Raw genomic sequence first — 20,324 nt, 5'->3', positions numbered from 1 at the left:
ACAAGTAAAACTATTAGTTTTTTGTGTATATATATTATACTAATGCTAATGATGTTATATATAGCTAATCTCTACAAGGCTCATACCTACATTACTTTTTTCTCTTTGGAACCAGGTCAGTTGCCGCCGCAATGTGCGGTCGGAAATAACCTAGTTCAGCATTAATTTATCATTCTTTCCCTCTATCAAGCTGTTTGAAGATGTTCGCACAAACGGGATGACAACCGAAGCAGCAAAGATCACCATGCGCGGCTAAGCCTCTCGTGACTTCTACCCGGATGAACTTTTGCTTGTTTTTGCATTGAACTTTGTTTACGGATTTCTTATAACTGGTACTGCTTGACCACTTGTGTTGGATTATTGGTAAACGTTTATTGTGTTTGAATTACTTGTCGTTTATTAAGCGTATTGACAACTTTACGTTGTTAGCGGGTTAGTAAATTGGTTGGTGGTTGATACAATCAAACGGGTTATTAGGTTGCATAGTGAATCTTAAAAACTACCCCTATTAACTAATCAAATTCATTAATTCCGAGGCCATGTCTATGTGGTGTTTTGAATTGGTAAACAGGTTTTTATGTTAAACGGGTAATTGGGATTCCGGGTAAAGGTTACTTTTTCTCACATTGATCACAACTTTCGTAACTAGTTTCGTGTTTTTACAATCAAATTCATCAAACCCCTAAGTTAGCTAGTTTAGTTCTTAGATACGACCACTACATTAACCACAAATTCCCAGTGGATACATACGATACCCTACTTACGCTATCTACATAGTTTAAATAGGTTTTTGCATGACCCTTACGACACTCATCAGAACGCTTGTGCCCCGGCTCGATTTTCAAAATTTTACCGTTGTCAACGGTAACAACATTTAAAATATATATTTTTTAATTCAACATTAAACCCTATATAAATCCCACTTTTCATTCATTTTTTATAAACCTTTCACCTAAACTATCTAATTTTTTAAGAACTTCTCCGCCTTTCACACACAATCATGAATCCCTTCCGACCTCCATTCGGTGTGCCTTCAAGACCCGGTAACCCCAACGCATATTGGACGAACACCACGCAACCCAACCGAGCTTCAACCTACAAGAGATGGATCCTAGAGTATTCGCGTACGCTCAAATATTAGCATTAGCCGGTTCCCAACCATTCTTTCAAGTTCCTCAAACATTTCAACATGTTACGCTTAAATACCCTCGATTTTTTTAAAAAAACTTCTCCACTTTTTTCTTAATTCCGTTTTTTTAAGAATCTAATGTTTTTATTTAATGAAGTTTTATTAGTTTTAATTAAAAAAATTTAATAATTATGTAATGATTGACGGGGCATTATTGGGCATTATTGGGCATTATCGCCACTACGCCCCTTTATGAATGTCTTTTGTTTATGACGTTAAGAAAAAAAGATTTTAAATTTGCTTTTAATTTTTTCAATTTGAGTTTAAAATATATTCAGCATTCAATTAATTACTTTCAGTCTAAAGTTATGGGCCTAAACTTTTTGTTAGTTATGAATTAACTCAATATTACACGTCTAGGAATTGGACCCAAATTTTTTAGGCTACAACGTTTGTTAATTTCCTATTAATTACTTAACATTCAAAAATAAAAATTAAAATCCATAAACCTGTAACAAACATTTAGAAATATATGTTTTGTGGTTTTCTTGATAATTTGGTTTGATTTGATTTAAAAAACTACAAAACCACAACCAGTTTGTGTTAATCTTTAAGACAATTATACGTTAAACATATATAACCCAATGCCATTTTAATGGGCTATTTTTAATACTTGAATTAGGAGATATATTTTGTTTTATAATTATGTAATTTCCAAATTTACAAATAGTTTTTCAAGTCATCAATTTGATTACATTTGATTTTAGTTTTTCAATTTGAGTAAAATAAAATATTTAAGAAAAGAGATTTTAGTTTTGACTTTAGTTTTTCAATTTGAGTTTGAAATATATTGGGCTTTCAATTTATGGCTTTGGGTCTAAAGTTTTGGGCCTAAACTTTTTGTTAATTATAATTTAACTCATTATTAAACGTCTAGGTTACAATGTTTAGGTTTGATTCGATTTAAAAAAAATCCACAACCAGTTTGTGTAAATCTTTAAGACAAATATACGTTTAACATAACATAACATGACGTAATCAACAAATTAACTGAACCAGAATTGGTATCCACATTTCTAATTATACAAAAAGAAATAATAGCTTCTAATATGATCTAAATATAACCGAAGCCATTTTAATCGGCTATTTTTAGTATTTGAATTACGATAAATATTTTGTTTTGTAATTATGTAATTTACAAATAGCTTATCAAGTTATAAATTTGTATACATTTAATATATTCAAAAGAGTTAATTACATATTTAGTCCCCGTATTTTACACAAAATAACATACTTAGGTACTAATAGTTTAAAATCATCTTCTAGGGTATTAACTTTTCATTTTGTAATGTTTGGATGTATTAACTTATAGGGTATTACCATAGTTAGTCTCAGTGGTTTGCACAAAATAACATATTTAGGTACTAATAAAATGTGATTTTAAACCTACAAATAACGTTAATACCTCCAAACATTACAAAATGAAAAGTTAATTCCCTAGAATGTGATTTTAAACTATTAGTATCTAAGTATGTTACTTTTGGCAAACCACAGAGACTAATGTTGGTGCACTACATCTGTTGATTTCGTCTTGGATCAAGTCAAACATTGCATTGTATAGATTAGGGCTCAATATACGAGAAAATAGGCGAGTATATGTGTTTAGTGAACAGGTTTCGCTTATAGGTACAAATGCTAGAGGTTTCGCTTATGTGGTAGAATATAGGTTTCGCTTATATGTTCACATAAGGTTTCGCTTATGTGAACAATGTCACTTGAAGCGAAACCTTCACACCTATAAATACCTTATAAGCGAAATCATTTGTAACGATCGTGATTTCCATACCGAGTTGCTGCCGGTGTGACGTTTGAGCTGTAAACATAGTTGAATCAATAAAACAGAAGATTAAAGTGAAGAACAAGCTATTTCTATCTATGTTTCTTGTTATTCCGCACCTGAAACATAGGAGAACGCCTCTGAACAACTCTTTCGGGTCAGAACACGATCCTACAATTGGTATCAGAGCTTAGGAGGAGGTTTTCTACAGAGATTAGCTGGATTTCATCATCTTTTCTTGCTTCTACACTTTCTTTTATCATTTCAGAAAGTTGTACCGGTCAGAATTGGGTCAAAATTGCACAGAATGTGCGTTATTGGACATTGAAAAACCCTGGAAAGTTTCATGCCAAAATTCGGACTAAAAATCGGTCAAACTTTCTTCGAACTAGGTTCCGCTTGTTTGAACATCTGATTGTTTCGCTTGAAAGGTCTCGCTTCAACTGACAATTTGGTTTTTAGCTTGTGAAGTTCCGCTTCAAACTACATAAGGTTTCGCTTGTGTGTCATAAAAAATCAAAGGTTCCACTTCAAATTACGTGGTAGTTCCGCTTGTGTGTCACAATAAGTGAGGTTTCGCTTCTGAGTACACTAGGGTTCCGCTTCAAGGGACATATCAGAGTTTCCGCTTCAACAGTTTTGCTTATTGATACATCACAGTTTCACTTCAAGTGCAGTTCAGTGGTTTCGTTGCTGTGAACATAACAGTTTCGCTTATTCGATCATCTTGAGATCCGCTTATTTGTACATCCGCTTCAAGGGTTTCGCTTATTTGCCACTGTTTTTGAAAAACGTGCAAAGTCTTCATGGATACCGAGTTTTACAACGCGTTCGCTACTCCGTCTACTCCAGCTGCGATTGCTCAGGCCATGAACTTAGAGAACGAAAAAGGAACCACCCAAAAGCCCCCGAAATTGATGAGTATCGAAGAATATTACGGGTGGAAAGATAGATTCGAGAACTGGGTTCAGGCGAATCATCTTAGGTCGTGGGAATGTATTCTGAAGAAATACGTGTTGCCTCGAACAGAATTGCGGGTTATCAAAGAGTTATCAGAATTCACAGATCAGGAACGGGTGATGTACAAAGCCGAGAAGATGATGATCAGTTTATTGCAGCAAGCGATTAAAGAAGACATATTCATTCTGCTACAGCACGACAAAACTGCAAAGTCGATATGGGATGCTCTTAAAGTCAAGTTTGAAGGTAGCGAGAACATGATAAAGAGCAAAAAGGCGCTGCTTAAGAAAGAGTTTGATCTGTTCAGCAGCTTACCAGGAGAGGATACAAAGAAGCTGATTGAGAGATACTGTCACTTAGTGCGATCATTGTCGATGTTGGGTGTTGAAAAAGATCGTGTAGAGTGGGTAGACAAGCTAGCCGATGCTCTACCACAGAAAGAGTGGGGAACATATCTGATGATTCTGAAGAACACGGGTGTTTATGATGGGTTGACTATTTCTCAGTTCATTGAAAAGATCGAGAGTCAGGATCTGGAACAACAAAAGATCACAAGGATGAATAGTCCGAGTGGTCAACAGGATGTGAAGATGTACTATAAGGGTAGCATTCCAGTTCCAGAATCTGAGAGAAGTCCGAAAATCCAAACTGCTTTCAGTGCTGGTGATTCAACAGAAAAAGTTGATCAGAGTTCAACCAAAAGCATCAGCGGATTCTCATCATATCCAAGTGTCAATCCAAAAGAATCAAATACAAGCTTTCAGTCTCAGGGTACAAAGACAGGAAATGGATACGTGATTCAGTGCAACATAGCTCAAAATCTTCCAGAAGGACAAAGCTTTTTAGAAGACACTGCTAAAGATCACATGGCTCTTCTTGGTTCTGTGTTGTTATCTTATGAGGGTCTTGTTGCTGGTCGGATCGGAAATCCCATGCTCACAAAGGAGGATTACGATCAAATAGACGCCAAAGAAATGGAACTGATGGATATCAAATGGTGTCTTGCAAGTGTTCTTTGACGTGCTGAAAAGTTCAAAACAATCACCGAGAGAGATGACTTTCTAGATGCTCATGTATCTACTTTAGGTTTTGATAAATCTAAAGTTACTTGTTTTCGATGCAGGGAGAAAGGCCATTTCAAACGGGAGTGCAAGGGTAAAGAAGCTAGCGGTGCTCAGAATCCGTTCGGAAAAGATGACTACTACCGGAAAGCCATTTATCAGCAGGTTGGTCAATCACAAGACTCGCAGACGGCTCATGGTAGGAAGATTGAGGATTCTAAAAGAGCATGTTTGGTGGATTTCAATTGGAGCAACTACATATCTTCTGATAGCAAAGCCTGTATAGTTGATCAAGATGATGAGAGACTACCTGAAGGTTTCAGCTGGGATATGTTTGTTGATGAAAAAGGAGAGTTTAAAGCCTTCATCGCCAAGATTGTCAGAGAGCCAGACATGTTTGCTACATGGATGAAGTCTATTGGAGTGAACGTGATGAGTGAAGATGAAAAATCTGTTACTTTTGATGAAAGTTCAGAAAGTTCTAATGAAAAGTCACAAAGTTTAGATGAGAATGAACAAAAAGCTGTTGATTTAGAAAAAGAAGTCGTATTTGATCAAACACCATCTGATTCTGGTTCATCAGATGCTGATTCTGAAAAATCTGTACAGTTTGATCAGTCACCAGTTGATAGTAACAGTGATGATGAGGAAGAGAAACATATAAATGTTGCAAAATCTCATCTTTCTCCTGAAAGTTTTCATTTCTATTTTGCAGATAGCTTGGAAAAATTGAAGGCAAAAAGAGCTGAAAAAGAACACATGGAAATGAAGACTGAATGTGTTGTTGTGGAGAATGATAAGACTGAGCTGGGGAGTGAAGAAAAGATGTCTGAAGTTGAAAAGGTGAAAGAAGAAGAAAAAGTGATTGAAATTGTGAAAACAATCGAAGTTGAGAAGATTGTTGAAGTTATAAAGCCTTGCGAAAAGTGTTTGGAAGCTTGCAAGGAGTGTGCAGCAAAAGATGACATAATTGCTGAGTATGAGAAGAAGAAGGAGCAGTTACTGTTTAACCTTAACTATGTGAAAGAATCGTATGATGTCTTGAACAAAACAGTAACTGGCCTTCAAAAGACTAACTCAGAGAGAGAACAAGCACTGACGATGATGAATGCAGTCATGATGACAAAGCAGAAAGCCATAAATTTCTACATCGAAGAAAGTGCTAAATGGAAGCAAGAGTTGGAAACAGAAAAGATTGAGAATGAGAGGATTCGACGATTACTGCTAAGCTATTCTAGTTCTGATTATCTCATTGATCGTATTTACCCAACTGTTGCAGGTATGGAAGCTTTTCAAGATGAGAAGCCGAAGGAAAAGAAAGATTGTGGTAAGAAACCGACTGTTAGCTATAACAAGTGTTCGCCTCCAATTTGGGAAGGATACTCTCCTAGAAAACCAAACGAGGAGCAATTGGAAAAAGCAGTCAATATAAAGCTAAAAACCGACACAACTGACGTTTTACCAGATAACATTGATGTCACGTTTACCTCGTCCGATACTGATCATGAGGCTGAGTTAATCAAAAAGGTGGTCGATCAGGTGTTGGATACTGATGAGGAGTCTGAGTCAAAGTCTAAGTCTGGAAAGTCAAATTCGTCAGTCAACAGGGAAAATTCGTCAGTCAAACGGTCTTACAGTAAAGAATTTTTGTTATCAAAAGCAAATTTGAATGATGAAACATTCGAAGTTGTTTATACTTTGAATGGTTCTGACAAATTATATTACAACAAAGAGTTCCCAATAATGAGTATTAAAACAGAATTAATTAACAAAACTTTCAAACTAATAGAGATTAATATTCCTGAATTGAACGTTTTGAAAAGTTTTGAAAAATCTAAAAAATATACTTCAAGAGTTCAACAACGTCTAAACAAGAAAAAAGGTTACAATTCTGGTCCTGTTTTTAAAAAAGAAACCTAACCAAAATCGTAGCTACAAAAAGAAAGGTTTAGGTTTTGTTCCACCAGAAAATCAGAAAAATGATAAAAATTCTAAAACAAAAACAGAATTTGTGTCAGGTGGAAGCTCAGATGAGGAGCAGAAGAAACCATTCTGGAGACAATCAAACCAAGAGTTTTTTACTGAGAAGAGAAAGAATGGAGCTGAAGTGGTGTATCAAAGAGAGATTCGTACCTGTTACAAATGCAATGAAGCTGGTCACATTGCATGGAATTGTGAGAAAAGTGCAAAGACAAAACAGGGAGTTTCTCAGAAACTAAAAGAAAAAGTTGTTGATGTTGAACCACCAACTAAAAAACTTAAAACTTTTGAAAATTCAACTTATGAGGTTGGTGAGTGTTCCAAGAAAAATAGGTATGAAAAGAAAGGAAAAGATAACCAAGTGTGGGTTGCTAAAAAGGTTGATGTGAATGTCGGCGATGAATTTGGTTCCACAAAGCCAGAAGAGCCACAAGTTGAGGAGAAAATTTCGGTGAATGATGATGATTTTTCATCACTGAAATTTGAGGAGATTAAAAAGAAAGTTGGTAAAACAGAGATTTCAAATCAGTTTTACAATGAGAAAAAAGATTTTGATGTCGAGAAAACATTCAACGGGAATGTTATAAAGATTTTTGGGAAAATGTTGAATGGGAAAGCAAAAGGGATTAAAGACTTCTATGCAACTAAAAAGGCTACATACAACCCCACTGAGCAAGAACTGAAAGCTATCAAGTCTGAGAAGACTTGGATGGAAGTCTGCTTTCCATGATAGTCAAAGGACTATGCCGGAGATCCCAAGTTTATATCGTGGATCAGGAATCGGCATCATTCTAGTGTTTGAAAAGTTTATATGAAAGTTTATGATAATGTTTGTATGTCTATAGGTGAAAGGACTACGCCGGAGCTTCCAGGTTGGTAAGTGCGAAGTAGGAATCGGCACTTTGATGGGTAAAATGTAGATGATTCATTCCTACAATTGGTATTGATTGGTTATACCTACAAGTGGTAATTATTACAGTGGTACAGTAGTTATTTGAATGCAAAACGGTAAATCTGGGACATTAAGTTGTACTTGATTTACTAACATGATAGGAAAATTGACAAGATGATAAACAATATCCCCATGCTTAACAAGTGATAAACCTACAAGTGGTAAAAACAAATCTATTTTCCGGAAAAATCATTTCGATTAAAACAAACTTAAGTGTTTTGAGATCTAAATGAGATAATGGTTTGTGATAGGAGGAGTTCAGATTGTTTATGCCGAGTGAATGGCGATTTGATGTGATTTGATGTCAGTTGTTAAGTTTCTGTACAGTTTGTTTTACTTTTTACTTTTCAAGTGAGTCAAAAGTCTAGTAGTTTTCAAATTTCCTTTGAAATGTGTTTGCATTTTAGGGGGAGTAGGGAAATTTCAGAAAATACAAAAACGTTAGAAAATTTGAAAATGACAAAAACATGATAAAATTCAAAAAGGAGTTTCGTTGTGAAAAGAGGAAATGATAGTACATCAGTAGGCTGTCACAACATGCTAAAGAAATGTAAAGATAAAATGTGATAAACAGTCTCACTGCGGATATGCCAGTAGATTTTCGCACACTTAGTAAATTGTGACGAGATATAAACTAAATTTCAAACTTGCTTGTTCTGTGGGTTAACACAAACTTGGATATATAGGTAACCCCTGAAATCTTGTTTGAAAGGTCCCTTATTCTGAGATACTAGGTCTTTATGCTCAGTGATATCTGGGGTATTATCCCGGGACTTCTGCTGTATGGAAATACTGACCTAGTCCCTGGATAATGCTCTCCGCAAAAGCTTGAAACATAGCTTCGCCCTCAGCATGCTGATGAAACAATAAAATTGATAGTCGCTGCTGTTGAAATAAAAAGATCCTCTAAAGGGCACACACCAAAAGTCGAAGCCGTCATCTCTCTGCGTATACGGAAGTATCGACCTAAGCTCTCACGGCCCTCGCATCTAACCCCTATACAGATATCAGCTGTGGTATACTCACCTGTAAGACTGAATATTGGGATCTGGATATGGGAGTATATTCAAGTAGTGAGACACACGAATAAGTCAGTTTCTAAGACATTAACATCGTATCTCGGATCAATTGAACTTTGTGTGAAAATTTCAGTGGACCGATATACTGACAATCTAAGTGAATTGTTTAAAACTGAAAATGAAATCAAGCTTAACGATGTTAGTGACATGTCTCATAAACTGATATGATCCTTTTACACGAACTCACAAAAATATTTTTGTAAATATTTCATTTCTACATTCTTGTGCTTTTACAAATGGTGTCAGTTATTTTGCTTTAGAAAAATCCAAAAAGATTTTGTGTGTGTATTTTAGCATAAAGTTTCAGAAAATTCAAAAAGATTTTCGACAACTGATGTTGGAAAGCTGATTTTCAAAGTTCCAAGTGCTAAACAGGATGACATTGTTGTGAGGGGGTGAGTGTCTAATTGTCAAAATATGTTTTTCAAATTATCAAATGGTTCATCATAAGTGTTTGATCTGTGAGAAAGAGTGATAGTTGATGCATTTGAGAGGGAGTTAGTGTTGGTGAACTCAAGTTGTTAAATTTCGAAATCTTATTGCTGGGTTAAGAATGTGCAGGTATAATCAGGTTTGGTCTTGGATTTGAAAATAGAGTGCCAGGTTTCGATTCCTGAAGACCTCTGTTTGAGTCAGGCTGATCTATCCTGAGAACCTGTGAAATCCAGACAACGATCTTGAAGATTTTGCTGAAGAACAAAAGAATGCCAGTAAATCGAGAGGGAGAGTCAGAAGATTCCTGAGTAGAATGTGAGTCAGATTTCGATTCTGGATCTGATGAACTTAAGGAATCAAGAGATCTGATCAAGAGAATCGATGAAGATAAAGAAAGAAAAGCCCAGAGACTAATCAAGACAGAAGATGTGTAGTCACAGAATGGTGATGAACGACTCCATCAACATCTGAGGGGGAGTCTGTTGGTGCACTACATCTGTTGATTTCGTCTTGGATCAAGTCAAACATTGCATTGTATAGATTATGGCTCAATATACGAGAAAATAGGCGAGTGTATGTGTTTAGTGAACAGGTTTCGCTTATAGGTACAAATGCTAGAGGTTTCGCTTATGTGGTAGAATATAGGTTTCGCATATATGTTCACATAAGGTTTCGCTTATGTGAACAATGTCACTTGAAGCGAAACCTTCACACCTATAAATACCTTATAAGCGAAATCATTTGTAACGATCGTGATTTCCATACCGAGGTGCTGCCGGTGTGACGTTTGAGCTGTAAACATAGTTGAATCAATAAAACAGAAGATTAAAGTGAAGAACAAGCTATTTCTATCTACGTTTCTTGTTATTCCGCACCTGAAACATAGGAGAACGCCTCTGAACGACTCTTTCGGGTCAGAACACGATCCTACAACTAACTATGTAATTAACTCTATTCAAAAGACCATGCTTAGTTTGTGTAATTTCTTGGAATTGAACTTTTAGTTTGTGTAAAAAATCATATATAGTTGAGCATAAGATGATTTGGAATGGATTTTTTCCACCAAATTCCTTTGTACAAGTTTATTTTAAGTGGAATTTGTATCAAATGACAATGACACCCCTTATCAACAAGGATGGATACTAGCAAGGTTGTAACTCCATCCATCAACATCGTCAAATCCAGACAAAGAAGAAAAAAACCAAACCATTGGTCAAGAAAATCATAAGAATTAACACGTACCAACCATATCAGGCAAAAATCATGCGAATTAATTTGTAAGGAAGCATAATAATATAACAAAATTAAATCAAATCACCAAATTTACAAATCTATAATCAAGTTATACAGTTGGTTCAACAACATCGTCAAATCCAAACAAAGAAGAAAAAAACCAAAACATTTATCCAGAAACAAAATCATAAGAATTAATACGTACCAACCATATCAAGCAAAAATCATGCGAATTAATCAATAAGGAAGCATTATATAATGAAATTAAATCAAATCACCAAAGTTACGAATCAGTTATCAAATTATACATTTAGTTACACGTCTTGGTTGTCGGTCTTGATTTGAGTACCAAAACTAAATTTACAATATTGTAACAAGCCAAGTTTGGTACATGGAATTTCTTCAAATTGGAATCAAAATTGAAATTAATTTCGTACAAAAATCATTTTTGATTGAGGAGGAGCCATGAGATGGAATTGGAATGGAAATTTTTCCATCAAATACTCGTGTTCAAGGGATGGATTATCTTTAGAAATTCCATGCCTCCATCATGGATTCCAAACTCTAGAGAAAAAAATCATACCATTTGTTTGAAACAAAATCATAGGAATTAATTTGTAGAGTAAAACCATAGCAAACTAAATTTGATAACATGTCCTGGCTTTTGTGAAAGCACCGGATCGATGACGAACATCAAACATTGCACTTGATTCAATATGAAGAACAAGATAGAAATATGTAGAAGATGAATCTCTTTATTGATGAATCAGTCATCATAGATTACACAAACCAAAGGAGTATACATTATCTACAAGCTGGTTTAGATCACAAAGATCTAAACCCTAGCTTTCTCTCACTAACGCATAGTCTCTCTCTCTCTAGAATTCACACCAGGAGGCTGAACGAGTGGGAGAGGTGCACCAAGCTACAAGAGTTGCACAAAGCTTTCTCAAGTGTTCCCTAATCTACACAATACACACATATATATAGGCTAGGGACTAAACCTCGGACAAACCAATTCTACACCAAAAACTCTGACTTTTGCCCTAAACATAAAACTCAGACAAAAGTTCTCCTAAAACTTGGACAAGTTGTCCAAGGATAAACCTTGGACTAACTTTCAAGACATGTACAATAAAGACCCTAACAAATGGAAGGCATGCACTTTTCACCCAAAGTGCATTAACAACTCCCCTTTGATCAATGCATGGTCTTCATGTGGTCTTGAATTCTTCGTTATGGTTGACTTTAACTTGGACTTCTGCTTTGGTTGACCAGAACTGATAAGCGACAGTTACTCGGCAGGAACCGCACTTACAGTCTCCCCCTTAACTGTTGCATCAGTTCTGTGTGGCATCGATAATCTTCAATCACCGGATACTACACTTAGAGACTCCCCTTTAACTGAAGATATCATGTCAGCTTTCAACTTTGGCCGAGACTTGATGTTTTAGGTAGAGCAGAGCGATCTTCAACCCTTCTAATTAAAGACTTGCTGACGATCACTTAAGGCCGCTTTGAGAAACCCAAAGAATCCAACATCAAACACTGTAGATCCTCCCCTCAAACTACTCCCGAATCAAATTAACGCGAACCGACCTACAACCACATGTAAGAATATCGCTCGATACATTAATCTTCAAACCTAACCGGTAGCAGAAAGAAACATTGGATTTCCAATGCCCAACCTTGAACACTTTAAACTTCACAAAGACATGAAGCTCAGTTCGATAAGTTAATAACAAACTGAACTTTGTAAAAGTACATCCACCATCTTGATCAGAGTCTTCAACCGAGTGTCTGAAATCATTTCATCTCGAATCTTCAAGATCCAATCCCGTATCTTCACAAATCCACCAATTGACTTTCGTCTCTGATCTCCCCCTCAATGTAAGAACCCCTATTTCGAGAATCCGATCAGTCACCCACTTGGAAGAGGTACCAAGAAAACTAATCTTCTCTACTCTAACCGGCATACGATAAAGGCATGACCTTCAACTAGTTGCCAAACGAACAATTTGCTTCATCACGTCAATACTTGATTGAACCTCGAACAAACTTGACAAAACTCAATCATACACTAGCTCTTACTTGCTTCATGTTATAAACACTTCGCCACCGGTAAGATTAACACTAAGTTAATCTCAAAGATAGTGAACATGAACTTGTTTCGATGTAGCACTACGAGCTTTTGGTTTACAAAGAAAACATGAATTTCAAAATTTTTTACTCCCCCTATTCTTTGTAAACAATACAAAAGTCCAAGACATGGTTTGTAGCAGAAGAAAATCTTTGAGGGGTTAAAGGCAAAGAATAATCTTCTCTAGAAATAAATATCAGATTTCCAATGAAGTTTCAAAGACATGTTCTGATATTTTAACCCCTCAAGAGAAGATTGTTTTAACTGAAGATGTTTTGACCCTTCTCATAAACCAATCTTTGAGAAACTTTTAAAAGAGAATAAAAGTTGAGAAACCAATCTTTTACTTGTTCTGGTTTCTCAACATAACCAATCCTTGAAGTATAGCTATCCAATGGTTAGTCCAGAACATGTCTTTTACTTCCCTCAAAAGTCGGAAGTTTCAGAACAGTAAATAAATATCGGTTTAATCAGAACAGTCTGAGTTTAGCGTTTGGATCTGCTACAAAACTCGGATTTCCAATGAAGTATAGATTCTTTTTCTTTCTGCTTCAAGATCCGAGTTTTAAACTCAGACATTAATTCCATAGTGAAACTCAGACATTAATTCCACAGTGAAAACTCGGACCATTGCTCTGAAACACTAGACGAAGAAGAAGATGCGAGTTTCACTAGATGGTCCGAGTTTAATTTCACTAGATGAAGAAGACATTGCTCTGAAAAAAACTCAGACATTGCTCCGGAAAAAAAAACTCAGACATTAAACTCAGACATTTATAAAAGTCCAAGACATTTCTCTTAAAGTTTCACAAAGAAACTCGGATAGTTTGAGCTCAAGGAAAATGAGGGAATCTCAAAGCTAAAACTCGGACTAGTGTTAAAACTCAGACCCAAGTAAAAACAAAGTGAAAGTCGGAGTTGATTCAAAAGTCGGACAAGTGTATACTATCTTGTTCATATACACTTTGAAAAGCTCGGACATAGGGGACTTTCTCAAAAGCTCGGACAAAAATTCTGAGTAAGAAGCCGGAACTGGAAACTCTGGAAACTCGGACATAATACTCGGATCTTTATGATTAAATATGAAACTCGGACAGTTTAAAGTTTAAAAATCGGACCATTACCTCGGAACTTGTTTCTGACTATGTAACTGGCACACAATTGAGAAGATACTTTTCACAAAAACTCGGTCTATTGTCAGAAACTCGGACTATTGTCCAAAACAAAAGAAACTCGGACCTTTAATGAAAACTCAGACAAGCTGAAGCTCAGAAGAAACAAGTCTCTGAACTATCTCCCTAGTGTGACTTCACACTAGTTCACCAAAACCCCGGAAACAACAAACACAGAGTTTAAAAAACTCAGACGGGTTTAACACTAAGAAAAACTCAGACAGAGCAATTTTTGGATCAAACCTCATATCTGCAACAACTTGGAGAACAAAACAACCACGAACAGCTTCATTTTCTTCAACTTTTCTGCAAAATCTTCAAGTCTTCAAGATGTTTGGCGGAAACAAACATCAAATCAAGAGCAATGGTGATTAGGAAGGCGGTTAGACCATTCCGAATCGGTAACCATGCTCTGATACCACTGTGAAAGCACCGGATCGATGACGAACATCAAACATTGCACTTGATTCAATATGAAGAACAAGATAGAAATATGTAGAAGATGAATCTCTTTATTGATGAATCAGTCATCACAGATTACACAAACCAAAGGAGTATACATCATCTACAAGCTGGTTTAGATCACAAAGATCTAAACCCTAGCTTTCTCTCACTAACGCATAGTCTCTCTCTCTCTAGAATTCACACCAGGAGGATGAACGAGTGGGAGAGGTGCACCAAGCTACAAGAGTTGAACAAAGCTTTCTCAAGTGTTCCCTAATCTACACAATACACACATATATATAGGCTAGGGACTAAACCTCGGACAAACCAATTCTACACCAAAAACTCTGACTTTTGCCCTAAACATAAAACTCAGACAAAAGTTCTCCTAAAACTTGGACAAGTTGTCCAAGGATAAACCTTGGACTAACTTTCAAGACATGTACAATAAAGACCCTAACAATTGGAAGGCATGCACTTTTCACCCAAAGTGCATTAACAACTCCCCTTTGATCAATGCATGGTCTTCATGTGGTCTTGAATTCTTCGTTATGGTTGACTTTAACTTGGACTTCTGCTTTGGTTGACCAGAATTGATAAGCGACAGTTACTCGGCAGGAACTGCACTTACAGTTTTCGGCCTTGGTTTGAGAACCAAGTACTTGTATACAACATGATTAAAATATTCTAAGGAAATGTGTCCTTTTGTGTGCTCTTAAAAAACAGATAATAATCAAATCCATAATAAGATCATCATTTCCAAGTAGATGTAAAATTATATTTTTACATCAGAAGGTACATAACCTTTGTCGCATTACATTTTTTCTACGAAATACAATAGATGCAAAAGGAACCACAACAACCTGCATACCCTAAGTCTCTTCCGTGAGACAACTGATCTTAGCACAAATCATCACATGAACTCAATCCACAAGGTTTTGGTTCAAAAGTAAAAACGTAAGGTTTGTAGTGAACATCACCATCTGTCAACAATCAAAATAATAAAAAAATGTAAATTAAAAAAAATATATAAAACTAATCTATTGGGTTTGGTACGCTTTTATTGAAATGGAAGAAAAATAGCATTACCAAAACCTGTTCCATAAAAATCTACTTGAGATCAAGCAACAATGTTCATAAATAACATGTAAAAGAAGAGAAAAGAAGCAATTTTTTTTTCATTGTCAACTCAGAACTTGAGAGTACCCTTGATATTTAGAGATTATGACAACCATTGCATATAAACACTTGGTATTTATAATGAACTTTTTTATATTTAGTAACGGGGATATTTATGATACAAGAAGCATGTTCCGTTTCTCAATACTTTAAGAGCATTCATATCATATTCCATCATATTTTCACCTTAAATTACACTAAAAAACACTATATTTTTTCTTTCCTTTTCAATTAAATAATATTTTTTATACTTTTATCATTACATTTTCTCTCTCCTCTACTCACAACCACTTTCAAAATATATTAAAAAATTATAGGAGGTGAACATTGTTCCCCTAAATATACAGATGAACAGTAACATTTTCTCCCCCCTCCACTCACAACCACTTTTTAGAGCATTCACATCCATTACATCATATTTTCACCCTAAATTACACAAAAAAACACTATATTTTCTCTCTCATTTTCAATTAAACAATATTTTTTATACTTTAATCATTACTTTTTCTCTCTCTTCCACTCACAACCACTTTCTAAATATATTAAAAAATTATAAGGGGTGAACACTGTCCACCCAAATATACAGATGAACAGTAACGTTTTTTCTCTCCTCCACTCACAACCACTTTTTATAATCTTTATATTATAAAAACTCTACACACGTAATTTGATGGCATGGATGTGAATGCTCTTATACTGTTTATATTTTAAAAACACCACACACAGAATTTAATGTCGTGGATATGAATGCTCTAATTACTTCAATAACATATGGTCAGCAATTCCAGGCATAAATGTAGCACAACACAAAAATAATCACTTTTTGGGTCTGTTATCATAACATGTTTGATTAGATTGGCCTACTTGAACACGACACATGATATGCTTAATAAATGGGTTAACATATTAACCCAAAATAATCACGTTTTGGGTCTGATATCATAAAATGTTTGATTAAATTGGCTTACTTGAATACGGCACATGATATGCTTAATAAATGGGTTAACATATTAACCCAGTTTATTTTTTTTAAGTTCCTATAAAGATTTTTGAGGATTTTATCTTTTTTAAATTGTTTAAAACATAAAGTTTAATATTTTGATTTTTATTTTTCTCTCTTATGTATTAATTTTCAATGGTGAAATTAAGTTCTTGTTTTGAAATCCTACCTTCTAAGTTCCAACAAATGTATTCATTATTCTAACTATCCATTCTATAATTCTTTCATTTGCTTCCTCTAATCTCAAGCAAATATATATAACCAACTTTGTTAAGTAGTAGCAAGAGATAAAAGAAACAAATACATATAAAAGAACATCATTTAGAAAAATTTTGTAGTTGATTGTATAAATAGTTAAAAGTGATTAATTATTACTTATTTATATCTATGTTTATATGTATACTTACTATATAATGCATATTAGACAGGCATCAAGCAAATTTAATTTTATTTGAGTAGGGTACCATTGTAATTTAGCTCAAAGCTTAAGACACATTAATACATTATTTAATAAGCTTAAAATTAAATGCATTAAATACACTTTTTCAACAATAATTATTGCACTCATATATATATATAAAAAAATATCTAGGGTGAAATATATATATATATATATATATATATATAACTAAAAGAAAACAAAATTAAATAAATTTATTAAACACAATAACTAATACTGCTATGTTATTATAAATAATTGAAGAGAAAAAAATGAATTAACACTATGTTAACAAACAATCTCTTTAACGCCCCTGTATTAATATAAGGAGGGAGTGATGTGCAATGTTGGTCAACATGGCATGTTACCGTTAACGCCCAAATGTTAGAGTACACCCAAAGACCTAAATTGTTAAAAGTCATTAGTTATTACTTATATTCATAAATGCATATTAAGAGTGAATTAACACTATGTTAACATGTTAACAAATAATCTCTTTAATGCCCCTTTATTAACATAAGGAGGGAGTGATGTGCAATGTCGGTCAACATGCCATGTTACCGTTAACGTCCCAAATGTTAGAGTACACCCAAAGATCTAAATTGTTAAAAGTCATTAGTTATTACTTATATTCATAAATGAATATTAAATCGGTCGCTCTGAAAACATGACCCGCTTTTTAGTGGGTTCCGACACGACACGACTACAGATATGGGTCACGTTAGGGTTGAACAATGTAACCCACCAACACAACATGATTAATACCATATAAAAGTGTCAAACCTGCAAAAATCAGAGTTTTACGTGCCAATTTGGTATCAATACATTCAGCGGAAAATTATAACTAAGTCTTGTGAAATACTGAACGCCAAATCATTTTTGTATCTTCTAGGTAGTTGTTTAGTCTAAAAGCCTATCTTGAACATCTCAAGGTCTTGAGCTTCTAGGGTTCAGAACATTTCACCTATTTTCAACCGTGCCAAAGTTAAATGATACCCGAAAAAGATGCTTAAAAACGCCAACATGTAGTTGGTGAGTTCATATGTTATTTCAACATCATGGAAATCATTTTCCCTATATGTTCTGAAAATAGTCATAAAAATTATACATCTGACACATCTTTGTAAATCCAACATATAAGATATAATTAACGTGTATGGAATCCTACATATCTGCTTTTGTAGGTCCCTTTTCGCGGAGGATTACGAACCTAAACCTTGTTATACAAACCTACTAGCAAGTGCGGAATCCAAGCTAGTAGGCAAACCGAGATGAAGCAAGTAGAGAAACAAACACACAAGATTTCACCGATTAACACCACTGTATTAATACGTATGAAGGTTCCGGTTACAAGCACAATGTTTACAATCAGTTTGCAAACTCTCAAAGTGTGTGTGTGTGAGTTTCGGACAGAACTCTCTCTAACTTCCTTTCTGTCTGTCTGTGTGCATCTACCTTTCACACTACACTGCATGGGTATATATATACCCAGCACAGATTGTCTATCCCGAAGGATCCGATAGATGGTCCGAAGGATCATCTATCGAGGACAAGTCATTCGAAGGAAGAGCAGGGACCTCGAAGGATGATCCTTCGAGGTCTAACAGTCGAACCATATCTATCGACCATCTCGAAGGATCAACAGTATCCTTCGAGTCTATCCTTCGAGCCTATCCTTCGAGACAGACTAACATATTTCGGCTTATTGGCCAAGTCAAACTAGGAGGATAGTTGACTTGGTCAACTTACAGACTAACTTAGGACATCGTTTACATACAGACCGAATACAGACAAAGTACAGACACAAGTGCACCAACAAACTCCCCCTTGGCTGTAGCTTTGTCTTTATCTTCTATAGTTGTAGACTCGTCTCGAACTTCGACGGTCTTTGGTCTTCGAGTTACCAAAACTCTGATGTCCTTTCAAGTCTTCAATGTCGGAGGATTTTCAAAGTCTTCACGTCTTGAAAGCAGAGAGTGTATCAACAAACTACCCGTATCATGTAGGCAGTGTGTTGACAAACTCCCCCTTAACATAAGCTCCCCCTTGAGTTATGCTCGTGAAAGGACTTTATCTTTATGAAGTGAGATCCTTGTGGTGTTGATGATGGCCAGCGGCAACTCGATCATCTTCATCAGTTGAGTGCCTTCACGTTGTGTCTTCATCCCGAAGCTTGTCATCGACCATGTTCTCCTAGCCTTTAGAATCTGCACATGCAAGAAATCTAAACGCATAATGAGAACAACTGCTTGGAATATAGTTAATCATAAACAAGTGACACACGAATGACCATGTCACAATCAAACACCGTCCGACAGTTTGAAAGTTTAATAAATTTGTCAATTTTAGTTTAACTTTCAAAACTTGCAAATTTCGACCGTTTATGAAGATTTAGTCAATTCGGTTTTCATTCAGGTTTCAGCAACGAAGACTCGAGTTCCAACATCGTACGATCGAAAATAAAGTAGAAAGAAAATCTTTTTGGCTTTTATAAAGTTTATATTAAAACAAGCCTAAAATCTTTTTGCTATTTTTGAAATTAAAAGACAACAAGTTAAAATCCTTTGAGTGTTATCAAACGACATCACCGCTAATGTCGTGCTGATATGCACCAAACGATGAAACTGTTTAAAAAGAAAACAATAAAAGTTAAGCAGTAAATAAATAAATATATACAAACATTCTTTTTGCGAGTTTCGAGGGTAAGAGAATCATATCAGTGTACGGTCATGCCAAAACACTCTTGTTGTTCAGTTAGTTAATATTAAGATAAGCATCCTATAACAATTATCGGTATTGTTGTCCACTTAAGCTCAACTTATCAGATGTAATCATGGCGAGGGGATACGTTAACGTATGATTTATACTTACCGACCGGTGTTCATCCACATCACGACACATTCCCGTATCAAGGTATGCACGAGAGTTCATCTTACCGGTGAGTATACTGATTATCATCTGTTTGACCGTATAAATTGTGAGATACTCACTTATTTTGATTTGAAAACAAGCCCTATGTGATATAATCACTTATTGATGAGGAACTTGATTTTCGTATGCATGAGGGCACAGGTGCAAGTCCGTGAACAGGTCAGTACTTCCGTACAGCAGAGAGACGAACTTGACACCCGGATAAATGTGATATTTTTATCACTTATTTGTTTTGGACATGTGATTGTTTATCACTTATTGAAGTCGAATGCAGTATGTATTATGTACACGTATGTATAGTATCATGGAAGATCTAGACTTGCGTCCCCGTTATTTTTCGGTAAAAGATACAA

Source organism: Helianthus annuus, chromosome 3 (assembly GCF_002127325.2).
Source record: "Helianthus annuus cultivar XRQ/B chromosome 3, HanXRQr2.0-SUNRISE, whole genome shotgun sequence".
In the NCBI taxonomy this organism is placed as follows: domain Eukaryota; kingdom Viridiplantae; phylum Streptophyta; class Magnoliopsida; order Asterales; family Asteraceae; genus Helianthus; species Helianthus annuus.
The sequence above is the reverse complement of the archived record's forward strand: the minus strand, read 5'-3'. Positions refer to the sequence as shown.